The sequence below is a fragment of the Lissotriton helveticus genome, chromosome 7 (genome assembly GCF_964261635.1).
Source record: "Lissotriton helveticus chromosome 7, aLisHel1.1, whole genome shotgun sequence".
NCBI classification, from domain to species: domain Eukaryota; kingdom Metazoa; phylum Chordata; class Amphibia; order Caudata; family Salamandridae; genus Lissotriton; species Lissotriton helveticus.
In genome coordinates, this window is record NC_136068.1 from 444,382,484 (window position 1) to 444,395,748 (window position 13,265).

At 45.3% G+C, this 13,265-nt stretch overlaps 1 protein-coding gene across 2 annotated transcripts in view; it reads left to right on the forward strand.

Moving 5' to 3' along the window:
- Positions 1-1,299: 1,299 nt before the first annotated feature.
- LOC144768581 (sulfotransferase 1 family member D1-like) overlaps positions 1,300-13,265 on the forward strand; it is a 410,920-nt gene continuing 398,954 nt past the window's right edge. Inside the window, exon 1 of one of the 2 annotated variants that reach the window (XM_078652369.1) lies at positions 1,300-1,354. The gene's annotated coding sequence lies outside the window, so the exon portion shown is untranslated. Of the gene's footprint in view, positions 1,355-11,159; positions 11,289-13,265 lie in introns of those variants that run through there. The other variant, XM_078652370.1, reaches the window with a different exon arrangement.

The window sequence follows — 13,265 nt, forward strand, 5'->3', positions numbered from 1 at the left end:
CAATTAGAACCTCAGGCTATGTTTCATTGGTTTGTGCACAGACCTACCAGTTACTTACAGCAAATGTTATCTTTATTCTGCTCGTTGTGGATTCATGGTGGTAATCCCATAAAATTCATAGCAAACACTCTTTGTGGTGTTAAAAGCATAGTCAAATTCCACCATCATACTGCTTAACGATATTAAATACCCACAAATAAAATCATCAGGTGACTCCTATTCTCTTGGATTTAATATATCCATACCCAGATTTACCTGTATATAATAAAGCATTCTCGTTGTGCCATTAATAAGTGCATAGTATCCATTTGCTAAAAGAAATCCAGTATTTCTTTGAACTGTATCCCAGAAAGCCTCATACACCAGAACCTACAATCGACACGCTTCCTTTTAGATTATTTGTAAAACACACAATTGCCATCACATCCATCCACTACAAAACACATAAGTAAAAAAAATGTACAACGCCAATATACCCAACTCTAAAAAATGCGAGATCTATTGCATTGCAAATGCTTGTTTTAGCATGGGAGGGGTAAGAAATAGTACATGAATCAATCATGTTGGGAGCATGGGACAGGCACTGATTAACTTTGATTAATCAGTGCTTGGTTATTGCTCCACAGAAAGAATCGGAAACGGTGTTCGGCCAGCACTGGCCAATGGAGGTGGCTACAAAGAAGAGGGGCACTGGAGCCAACAAATGGCAAGCAATGGGAGGGCTTTAAGTCCATTTTGTAGACAATAGGGTCTTGCAAGCAACACATATGCCGTAGCGCATGCAGGCTCCACCCTAAAAAGCAGTACTCAAAATAATACTACTACTTTTATAATCTATAATTGCTACTGCGCCCAAATGAAACAAAAGAATGAAAGGCATAAACTGACTGCTAGACCGATCCCTTCTGACCACTAACAGGGAGGGGTACTGCGTGGTCTCCAACTTCAACCTTGGATTCACAGAACGGGTTTGCTCTTGCTACTGCCCCAGTTATTTTTACTCCATTATCTGTTTTCGCCTCCGCCGATTCTGCTTTCTGTTGTTCCAGGATATCGCTGGAATTTCTAGCAAAACATCTGTTCTGATTTTATTGCCGTGCTCCCTCCTCTCCCCCGCCCCTCTCCGAAGTAAACATCTGCAGTGATGAATGGGCCCCGATTGAGTGAACACATCCAGTTCTGTGATACTCCCGGTCTGTGCAAAGGTTAGTTCGGGACAGGGGCAGGTCCATGGCAAACCTCTCCTCCATGGGAGAGATGCCAAATGCCTCCTCTCTATAAAATGTTTGATCAGCGCTGTACTTTTGCTGACTACACCAGGAGCTACGAGCAAAGGAACCCCCAGCTTGCCAAGGTCAGTGCCTTCTACATACATCCCTGAGAAAGCTCAGAGGGTTAATGCGCCACCTGCTGAGATCTGTCTATAATCTCCTAGACACTCCAATCATGACGTTTGGCGAGTTTATAGATTCTATAATGATATAGGCCAGTGCGTTATTGTATATGCTGCAGGGATCCGGAAACAAGCACAGGTTACATGTGAGCTTTATTGCGCAGGCGGGTGTTTTAAGTTGACCGGGAACCTCTGGGTCACAGACCCAGAAGTAATTAAAAAGGGTATTGAAACGGGTCCCTAAGGGTCTGCAGGGACCTATTTGAATGTTGCTGGTGAAAGATTAAAATCCCAGGAATCTCAGAAAGATAGCTCTGGACATAGTTTCACGGACTGGATGCATCATCTGACCAGTTCTCTGTTTGACTACTTGCAGGAGAGACTCATCCGTTCATCCTTCTGAGGTCGATGGCTTGTGCAGTCGTTCTGGTGTTCAATAGCTCAATGGCACACTTGCTTTAGCACACAAGACCACTGTGTGTGCATTGAATTGGCATTTCTGCCACAGTCATACGGCGCACTCTCTCTCCCACATGGGGAACTCTTGGAGAGCTGGAAACCAGAAATAGGCGAGCCCCTGGAGGCTCGACCCAGGAAGGAGCCCCAAGCCTGGCTCTGCTCGAAGTCCTCTTGGAGCCTCGAGCTCAAAACGAGCCGAGCCTTCAAATGGCTTCTACGCGCCCTGCCACCCACTCTGTTCGCCAACTGTTGAAACTTTCCTTGATAACACTTGAAGTCTTGCTTAAGAGCGTCTGCCTTCGCCCATGCTTGAGGTAATCTAAAATGCTGATTTTTTTTCTCAGTGGAAGCACTGTCATGAACGTGTAATTAATGCATGTATTGAGCACTGTAAATTCAGGAAACGGGATCGATACCAGTTTCCTCCCCTCAGTTGAGCAAACTGTGTGATCCTAGGCAATCCTAGGCAATTATTTTATTTTACTTTGCCTTTTTTTACTTCATCGGCGCATTGGACAGCACCTTGCACTGCATCAATCCAGGATAAGTGCTGTATATAAACTGCTCTATACGTGAACTACATATAGGAACTTCTCTGCTGGCATGTCGCCAGGACGGAGCTGGTGGCTGCATGAATGTTTCTAACTTCATCTGAAGAAATGGTCACTTCCAGCAAACGACTCAGTTCAGCTATAAAAAAAAACGAACTGCAGTGAAACTGTCCCATGTTACAAGGAAAACGTTTTTGAAATGTAAATCGACTTCGTTCTGTGTTTACGTGATGTTTGTTGCACAATTTATTTGCCAAATATTTTGCTGGCTCGGGCCTCAGCTTTTAGAGCCAAAAATTTACTGGCAGGCCCATCTCCACTAAAAACCGACCATCACAAAGAGGGTTCGATGGGGGGGGGGGGAAAGGGTCGAGGGGTTATAACATGTCAATCCAACCTGTACAGTGCGCCATGCAAGGTCTGCAATTATCCGACTTGGACACAGGGTTGTCTCTGCACTGCGCCTGGTTGGTAGTTATAGGTGAAAAATGTACTCCCATATTGATTATCTCATAACAACAATTGTGGGTATTGCAACATTAAAATGGAAACTATGTTTTGAGCAAAATGATAACAAGTTGTCCTTAGCTGAACCATGTCAGCACACAGGGGTCCCTGCACGCTACAGTCCTCTCAATGTGCCGAGCTGCCACTGCACAGGGCGACTGGTACACAAGGGGAGCAGTCTACGTGCTCAATTAGGGTTGTGCTCAGGACTGCCTGCAGAGTTTCCCTGCACAAGGAGACTTCGGGGCAGCACCAACTGCCTGTAAGGCTGTCAGTGCACAGACCTAACAGCTTACAAAGCCTGCTGTGCAGGGTCCGCCTCTGCTAGCATGCTAGAGAGCGCATCCACTTCCCGGGCTACTGTGCACAAAGCTAGCACTGTACACTCCCACCAATGCACAGAGCAGCCGTGCACAGGATCGCGTGTGTGCAGGGATGCTAGTGTGCACGGCTCCCCGCAGGGCTGTCAGTGTGCACAGTCGCTCTCCTGGCTGAGAGAATATCGGTTCTCTCCCTCTCTTAGCTCCATACCCCTCTCCTGGTTTCACAACACTGAAACAATGTTTTGATCTGCATCGAAATTTGACAAAGGTCTTGGGTTCGGTTCTGGTGCCCGCAAGAGCCAAAACGTCTAGTCATGTTAAAGTAAAAATCAAAACACGACGGAAATAAGGAACCGGGCTAATGGGAGGAAATACAGGCCTTAGGCCTGAGTTACTTACGGTACAGTACTCCGACGTGGCGTTGACCCTGACTAAAACTTGAGGCAGCGCTAGTGCCATATGCAAACTCAGCCCAATCAGCCACAAACATATTCCTTATGGTTTTTACCTCCTTATTTAGTCATATTATTAGTGCTCTTTTTACCCTGCAGAGAACACCTTAGCAATTAGCAGAAAACCATAATGTGCTGACCAATGCGGACAATGCATGATGCAGATATGTCCACTCCACTGTCCACTTGGCTAAACTCCAGACAAAAGGGGATCTGAGCTGATATCTACCTTACCGCACGGCTCCCAGTGAGGACAATTCAAGTGCGAGGCCATGAGGTCAGGTGGGGCCTCGATCTTCCTCTCTCCAACACTTCCTTGTGCAAAGCGTGCCATTAGCAACGCACGAAAGGGGAAGAGACTAGGGGGCAGATGTATCAAGATTCCATTTTGCGATTTCTAAATAGCGATTTTTAAGGAATCGCTATTTAGAATTCTCAAAATGGAATGTATGTAGAAAATCGCTAATTTTTTGCGATTTCTTAATCTTCCTTATTTGCGAATTCGCATTTTGCGAATTCGCAATTAAGGAATATTTTCCCATGCATTCCTATGGGCCAGGAGGCCCACAGGATTGGTTGTGAAATAATTCTCAAATTGCGAATTCGCAATTTGCTAATCGCAAATTGAGAATTATTTCAAGGGTGCAGGGGTGTCTCAAAGACACCCTGCTGCACCCCTGAAATGTACATGTGTGTGCATATGGTGCACATACATGCCCTATGGGCATGTGTGTGCGTCACATGCCACCTTCAAAAATGCCAATTTGTGCATTTTTAAAAGAATTCGCAAATTAACATCAACTACAAGTTGGTGTTAATTTGCGATTTCTTAACCAAAATTCTCAATTTAAATATGCTACATACATAGCATTTAAGGAATCGCAAAAATTGCGATTCCTTAAATGCTATGGCAAAATAAGGAATCGCACATTTTTGCGATTCCTTAATTTGCGAAATTTTGATGCATGCCAAAACATGCAAAAAGACCGTATGCGACTCGCAAAGGCCGAAATTCTGCAAATTTCGGCCTTTGCGATTCGCAAACGGCTTGATAAATCTAGGCCTAGGAGAGAGACCGGCTCGCTCAGCAGGAACTGCAGAAATGGTCAATCACTGCATAGCTTCACATTAAAGCCATACAGTGATTGAGCATGTTCCGTGGACAGGAGCCTCCCACCCCCGCTGTGCCTCATGTGCACAGCACTGCACTAGAAACCTAGTAACCATCTCTCAGCCAATCCAGATGCTACTCCCTTGCTGTTAGACAGAATGAGAGCAGCGCCTGGATTGGCTCGGACAGCCAAACTCACTGCTCATTAGGAGACGGGGCTAAGGCTTAGAGTCACCCCCGGCTCACTAATGCGCAGGTGGAGACTCCTGGGGAGAGGCCTTTAGTGCGGATGTCGGACTGGCCGGGGACAAGCAGTAGTCAAATCCAACATGCTCACTTTATGGGCCCAGGTTCACTCGCTGGTGAGCATGGCGTCTATCAAATTCAATATTGTTTAAGCCCCACTCCTTCAGGTCTGCATACATTGATTTCCAGGAGTCCCCTCAGACAGCCGGCCAGTGGCTGAAGGCTGACTGCCGCAAGCAGAATAAAAGAAACTTTAAAATGTATGTTATTCAGGTTTAATAGGGGGGACCGCAATATGAGTGGGGCAACACCCCAAAGCTCTAAGGGAGAAAGCACTCCTGCCTACCTTAAAGGGGTAGTCCAGGGCCTAAGGTAGTTTGGAAACATTTTGTCTGAGATGGGCTGTGGCAGGGTATATAAGTCAGAACTCCAGGAAGGGCATAGCCGGAGAACTTTTGCATCCTTCAATCCACAAAGGCACGTCTGAACATGGAGCAATAAACTTTCTTGTCAAACTCAGGAAATTGACACTTTGAGATACTTTCTAGGTCAAGCCTAGGCAGCGCGCATGCGCTGTCGGCAAGACCTGTAGTATTAAGTAAACAGGGGATCTCCTGCCTGCTGCTTACTATTTGGTTAGAGCATTGTCGGTCTTGTTTGCTGCCATGTGCTTGGTTTAAGCAGCAAACGTCACTTCAATTTTTTTCCAGTGCAGAACCAACCAAGCACAGTTTGTTATGCTTCCACAGCGAAACTGTTATTTGCTGAACTCTTCTTTGTTAATAGCATGCTTCATGCTTGTGTAAGTGCTCGATGCACGTATGGGTGCCCCCACGCCCTCCCCACCGCTACCCGCTCTCTTTGCCATCCGCTCCATGTTTTTAGGTCTCTCCTATGCAGCGCACATGCGCTGCTTAGGAGGAGACCTTTAGGAATGGATTCGCCTTTTCTGCCAAAAACGTACATGCTTTGCATTGCTTTCAATAGCAATGTGTGCATGTTTGGTGATTCCCTTGCGGGAGCGAGCTTTGAAACCATCTGTTTATAGTAAACTTCAAACAGATGGTGCCCCCTCCTCGCTCCCGCAAGGGAAACAGGCGCCGGCCCCCTCCTCTCTCCCCTCCCCCCGCTGCCTCCTCCTCTCCCCGACAAACTTGTTTTGGTGGCTCCAAGCGCAAACCTGGACCCCCTTGCTCGGCTCCGGCTCAATTCTTACCAAAACTGCTCTGGCTTGCCCACCACAGTTTCCTACAAGTGAAGTTCCATTTTAGTGGCTTTAACATACAGAGAGGGCGTTTCACCCTACAAATCCTCACCCCAGCTCCCTAGAGGCTACTTTTGCAGAGGGATGCAACCCTATCCGAAGTTTACTTTACACCTTCCGAATTGCGGCCTGCCACGAGGGCGCCACGTCTCGCGGGCACCGCTGCCATCTCCAGGCATGATGTGGCCAGAACCCGTTGCAAAGATGAAGCCTGCCTTCTTCGGCAGTCGTGAATGTCAAACAGATGAGACAAAGTAAACTATTTCTGCCAAACTGAAGTTTGTTCCTTAAACCGTCTCTGTGCAAAACACAAACACTGGGCCTGGCATGCGGATGTGTGTGGGTGACTAGTAAAGCGTGGCCCCTTCTCGCGTCATTCATGGGACAGCAGTGATCCAAAATGTCCTCCTGTTCTCTTTCACTATTTTGAAAAGCACACCGCAGGTTTTGCAAACACCACCAAAGCGCATCCTTGTTGGAATTGTCAACTCGCCAGTACAGGTGTGAAGAGAGGTTGGAGCGTGGGTTTAGCTGTCTAACATCCGTTGCTATGCAGCGTCAGGAGGAGCAGCTTGAGTTGTGGCACGAGAAGGACTTTCTAGTCTGGAAGCAGAAGCTCGAGAACTCTCGGGTCCCTGCACTGCCCGTTGGTATCCTACTTCTATTTCAGCTTTTTTTTCTTCTTCCCTGTTGTTCCATTGAGCATGGCTTCCAGGGCCGTTGTAGTACGCTTTTTGTAGCAGTAAATAAGTGGCGCATTGTTTACTATCGATTCCGTGCGCCATTTTGTCAGTGCAGAAAATACCCCTGTGGAAAGGAGACTGCACCTGTCAAGCGCATGACAGGAAAATCGTTTTTTAGCACACACAGAAAAAGTTTATTGTATGTTCTTGGCTGATTGAAAAATCTTCATGTAGACATTTATTTACTCGCTAGTGATGTTTACTAAGTAGAGAGGCAGTGCACATACAATGCCAAATGATGTGTTAGCTAATAAAACAAGTGACCCTTTTCACTAAGTGTAATGTATTAGAAAACCAGTACATATAACTTCCCCCACCGGTTCCCTCACCGTTTATGCCCTTCTACCCCTGAGTCAGAAGTCACTTAGGGGTTAAGGGCCTTGTTTAACTTTTACATCCTGTTCAAAGTGCTTTGGGGTATATTATCAAGAACGGCGTTAAAATTATCGCCGGTTTAGGGGCAGAAAACTGCTGCTAAAGCGGCGATAATGGGCTTGATAATGTGCCCTGGAGAATTCCAATAGAAGCCCATGTTGACACCAGAACATGGACTTCTATTGGAATTCTCAAGGGCATATTATCAAGCCCATTATCGCTGCTTTAGCGGCAGTTTTCTGCAGCTAAACCGGCGATAATTTTTAATGCCGTTCTTGATAATATGCCCCTTTGTTTCTTTGCTTCATTGAACAGTTCTTTTAGCTAACTCTTTGAGTGTTTAAATGCATTGTTTTCCTGCGAATGCAACCCGACCGACAGGCTGCGTACTGTGTTGGGAGGTTTTGTCATTTTGGCTACTCGCTCTGAGGTCAGTGGCTTAGCTTATTTGGTACTTGGCTACCTGTGCAGATGCGGCTTCTGTACTTGGCTGAACCTGAAACTCCACTGATGAAACGTGTGATAACAAAGGGTGGTGGATCGTTGGGGTTCAGAAGAAGTAATTTTTTTTTAAAGCAGGTTCTTTAGTTTGCTGAACCTCATGATCTGGGAATGAACTAGTTGCTCACTTGGGTCCTTCTATTAGTGGATTCTTGTGAATGGAGGGGTCTTCCCTTAAGCTAAGCTCCCTCGAGGAGGTGCTGGTCTGGGTCACTTTTTGGACACAAACTGCCTTTCTCTGACTGAACTCAGTGCGAAGGGGTGCCTGTGCTTTGATTGTCATATGGGTTGCGGAATGGTTCCTGGGCAGGGACTCGGGAATGGTATTCATTGCCCAGCAACGTGCTACCTGTGCCTCCTTTTGACAGGATTGTAGTGACTGGAAGTGACCTGATGCATTGAGGTGTGCTGAGAGTAACCTGCTGCTCCAGCCTACAAATTGCCTGCAGCACTATAATGCACCATGACAATCAAACACGTGTGTACCTCTGAGTCACAGCTCTCTCTTTGCTCTTGCCACAGTTAAGGGAAAACAAAGTTCATTCATTAATTTCGTCTTTATTTCGACAAAAAAGATGTCATAAAAGAATACACAATAAAATTTCAGCATACATCATTACAATTGTTTAAAAAATACAAAAGTACAAAGTGCCGTAAAATTCATTCTTCATAAAAACATTATCTTAAGTTAAAAGGACAATCAGCCCAGAGAACCTCTGGTCACCAATACCCCCGAAACACCCGAGCATTGTACGCGAATACATTTGATCTCATTTTACCACGTACTCACTTCTGATATTCCACATGGCAGCCAGGAATTTCGTAACAGCAAAGACAAATATTGGGGATAAATCTGTTTTTAATATTCGATAGGAGTGAAAACACTGCCTAATCCCCAAGTCTTTGCAGATAGGGATGATCCACTTCTTCCTAAGAATCTGGTAGGAAGGGCAGAAGAAGACTATGTGCAACTCATTCTCTAACTCCGTAATGCACGCTGGGCAGTTTCTGGGAGCATTGGGGCGCCAACGGCTGGTGAGGGCTCTTATTGGTAGGGAGTCGTATCTCCATTGGAGGTACAACTTCCTATGACCATTAGGGCTGATGGTATCAAAAGCAGACTCTAATTTGTAGTGATCTTTTAATGCCAAGAATGTGCTCGTCATTGTCCCCATTTGGGCATTCGTTAAGCAGGCAGACAAATTATAATCATAATACAGACTAACTAGCTCCTTACGGGATATACCCCTGCATGCTCGTTCAGGGTTAGTCCATAGTAAAGGGCAACCTAGCCTGTCAAATTCCTGCCTGATATATTTCAGCCAGGGGAAATTCCAGACATTTGGGAATTTTAACAATTCTGCAAGCTTGTGCCTGTAGCTGGCGAGTTCAGGGGTTACCCAGAGACGCCTCCAGAAAGTTAGAGGCTTGAGTCCTAGTTCCTCCTTGAGTGATCTCAGTCCCAGGTCCAACCTAAGGGGAAGTAGGGCGTACTAGCGGGCAAAGATACCAACTGCCTAAGAAACCTATTTTCCGTGACGGTAATTTCTGGGTGACAACTGTGGCCCCACAGTTCCCCTCCATAGATCACCGCTCCCCGTGCCTGCCTTTTATAGATTTCAAGAGGTGGGCAAATAGGTTTTGACGTAGTTTGTTTAAGGAGTTTAAGGATCCCCCCTGCTTTTTGGGAGAGCTTTAATTGGGTTTTAATCTGATGTTGCACCCAAGTCATATTTTCATTAAGAGTTAATCCCAAGTATTCGAACGTTTGGACTCTTTCCAAACGAACACCACCTATAGCAGGGTTTGGGCGGGATGTTTTCGGTGGATTAAAGATCATGAATTTCGTTTTTAATGTATTTATTTCTAGTCCCCGATCTTGAAAAAATGAGACAAAGCCGTCCAAGACTCGCTGTATGCCCATCGGAGTCTTTGCCAGCAACAGGGTATCATCTGCGAACATAATCGCAGAGATCCCTGAACCAGCGAGCCTTGGGGCGTCTCTGTTGGGGACCGTATTCAGGTGGGTAATTACTCCGTTGACATGGAGGCAAAACAGGGTCGGCGCCAAAACGCAACCCTGCCTTACCCCCCTGCCAACGGAGAAACTAGACGACAGATTACCTTGTCTCCCACACCTGACCCTTGCGAAATTCTGCGAATGGAGGCGTATTAAGATATTTAAAAGGGGAGTTGGGATGCCTAAATCCCCCAATACACTCCAAACTTTCCTTCGTGGAACCAAGTCAAAGGCCGCACGGAGGTCTACGAAAACAGTGTAAAGCGAACCGCCCTCCACTTTGACCGTTTTCCAGAAAAGCATGTTTAATCTGAAAATCTGGTCGGTGGTGGATACATTCCTTCTGAAGCCTGCTTGATAATCACTTAAAATGTCAGAGTCCTCAGCCCAGTCCAAGAGGCGATCCAAAATCAGCCTGGCAAAGAAAACAAAGTATTATTCCGAACAGGTAAGTCGATGCCAGCCACAGCAACACAAAGTATGTATTGTGGGAGGGCCTCTGTAGCATAATCGGATCGTTCTTATAGCCACTTCTTCCCTGGCAGCAAACCAAAGAAACCCCTAACTTGCTCTGCTTGGGAATCGACTAGTGCACCATGTCTGCCTTATCATCGAGAAATATGCACTTCAGAGCTCTGAGATTTTCAGATCGCATAAAACAGGATCTTGACATTCATTTCGTTAAGATTTGTTCTTTGTATTCTGGTGCTTATAAGCTGATTTTTTTAACACCAGACTATGAGTACCAGAATGCAAATGAAAAATCTAGACTGCACAATATACCCAGACTGTTCCAAAAGGTGAGAAATTCAAGGCAAGACCCCACGCTCTCCGGCACCTGCACAGAAAAAAAAAATTCTAGGCGTTTGCTCGTTTTTCTTACAGGAAGTTTGCAAACAAATTGGCATTGACTTTCCAATACCGTGCAAAAGTACAGAATGTAAATGTTGGAATGAAGCAAGTACTCAGGCAGGGTAAGTAAGAACGTCTTTATTCTGTCACCCACTCCCCGCAGATGATGACAAAGCCAACATTCTAATGTGAACTCCCTTGGAACATTCCAACAGGCAGGATAATGCGGGGAGAGGAAGAAGGTACAAAGTGGAGAGGGAAGAGGGAAAAAGAAGAGGAAAAAGAGAAAGGAGATTACAACAGTAAACTAAAGGAATAGCATTGCGATGCCAGATGCTCATCACCCTGTCATTCCATTTGAAGCTGCATAACACCGCACTCCAGAAGAGAAAGCATTGCATGATGATAAATGAACTCAGGGATGAGGCTGTGGAGGGAAAAGAAGAAAAAGCAGAGACAGGCCAAAGAAAGAAAGCAAAGTGAAAGTTAAGGTAGAAAGACTTCCCATTAGATTAACTTGTCATATATGTACAATGCTGATATTAGATACCCACTTCTAGGAAAGCATCATCCTACATTCTACTTACTGGTGTGTGAAGAATCTCTTTGTATGAAGAGCCATTTATTTGTAGGTAAATGAAAACTCGTGAAATAGCTAAATGGTGTTCATTGTTCACTAATCAAAAAATAATTCTGAAATTATCAATGTCTTATTTTTTGTAACAAGAATGAAATCAAGTCAGAGTAAGGCTCTTGAAGTAATAAGTAAGCCCTCCTCAAATTTTCAGGGCCAGTTTAATTTTGTGAGTGCCTATGAATTATTCAGATGGTCATCTCCAAAGCAGCCTCTGATCATCAGGAACAATCTCATCTGGTGAAGTTAGCAGAGATTTGTTTTCAAGTCATCCTCAAATCATCAGGCTCACTTTTCTGAGCTCTGCTGATGCCCTCAGGTGCTTGATGATGTCTTATGGTGTGAAAGTTACTTCTAGAGTAGTAAGGTGATCATTCGATGACTCGGGGATGGCTTGTAAAGTAATCCTGTATGACTGGAGTCATCTGCACTTCATTTTAGGCTGTTTGATCAGCAGAGCTGGTTTCACTTTCTCAGCTCAGGTTGATTTCACAAAGAGCTCATTTGTTCTACTTCCAGATTTTGAACCGGTTGTTACAGTAACAATATTAACATTGTTCCCTACAATCAATAAATGTGTGTTTGTTTAAATGGAAGTGTCATTGTACATGCTACTTCAATGCGCTTTCAATTTAATATATTTAGGGGCCGATTCCGATGTCGGACGGACTCAGGTCCGTCAGACATCGGTCAGGAGCTGTAACCGACCAACCTGCTGTGGTCGGTTACGGCCCTGCTAGTACGATGCCTCCGAACCCTGTTCAGTCGCATTCATATGGTTCACAATGCAAGCATGCATTCCGACCGGAAAGCATGCTTGCAATGTGAAATGCAGGGGTGCAGATCATCCCTGCACCCTGTGGCCGGCACCCCAAGGTGCCTGCCACCGGGTACAAGGATCAACGGAGGGACACCATAGGTGCCCCCAGGCCTCCATTCGACAGCCTCACACCCATGGGGGGCCCTGCTAGTGGCCCCCAGAGACAGTTTCCGACTGCCTTTTCATGCTGGACACACCGGCACGAAAAGGCAGTAAAAAACTTGCCATCGTACTCCCTCTGTCGTAAAGAGGCAACCGGGGGAGTACTGGAGGATTTCCGGATGGCAGACGGGCTCCTCAAGCCCGTAGGAGACCATCCGGAAATCCGAGTTGGATTCATTTCCGACCGAGCCCATCGGAATGGCTCGGTCAGAAAGGAATCCGTCTGACACGTACCAATTTGGTCGGAAGGGCTCCGAACATGGTTCAGAGCCCTTCCGACCCAAATCGGAATCGGCCCCTTAGTATTAATTTAATTTTAATGTAATTAATTTACAATTTTTTAATGTTATTTTGTTATGGAACTCTTACGGGGGTCAACAAAACACATCATCAGATAAAAAAAGAGACAAACTTTACGTACAATACAAAATTCTTCCTTATACATTGCTATGGAAGTTCTTATATCAAACATACTGAGAGGTGTGCAAGCACTGCTAAAATACATGATACAAACTAGTAACCGACCAGTAGATTAAATTTATCGACATAATAAAAATGTGCAAATAGTGCTATAAATACATAAAACAATTTTGATATATCTCAAAACAAAACATTTCATTTGGAGGTGACAGAACCAAAGATCGTGTCTCCTGGGCAGAGTGGATATTATATTTAATGAAAACTGGCTTTAAAAACAATCCCCTAGCACTTTGCATCAGGAAACATCCTTTACAACGCAACTTTTACCACGCAGTGCCTTTACGACGCAACTTTTACAACGCAAACCATTACAACGCATTGCGCTGGGGGGCGCTCTAGGATAGGGAATACGTTTAATTTACTATCCAACAC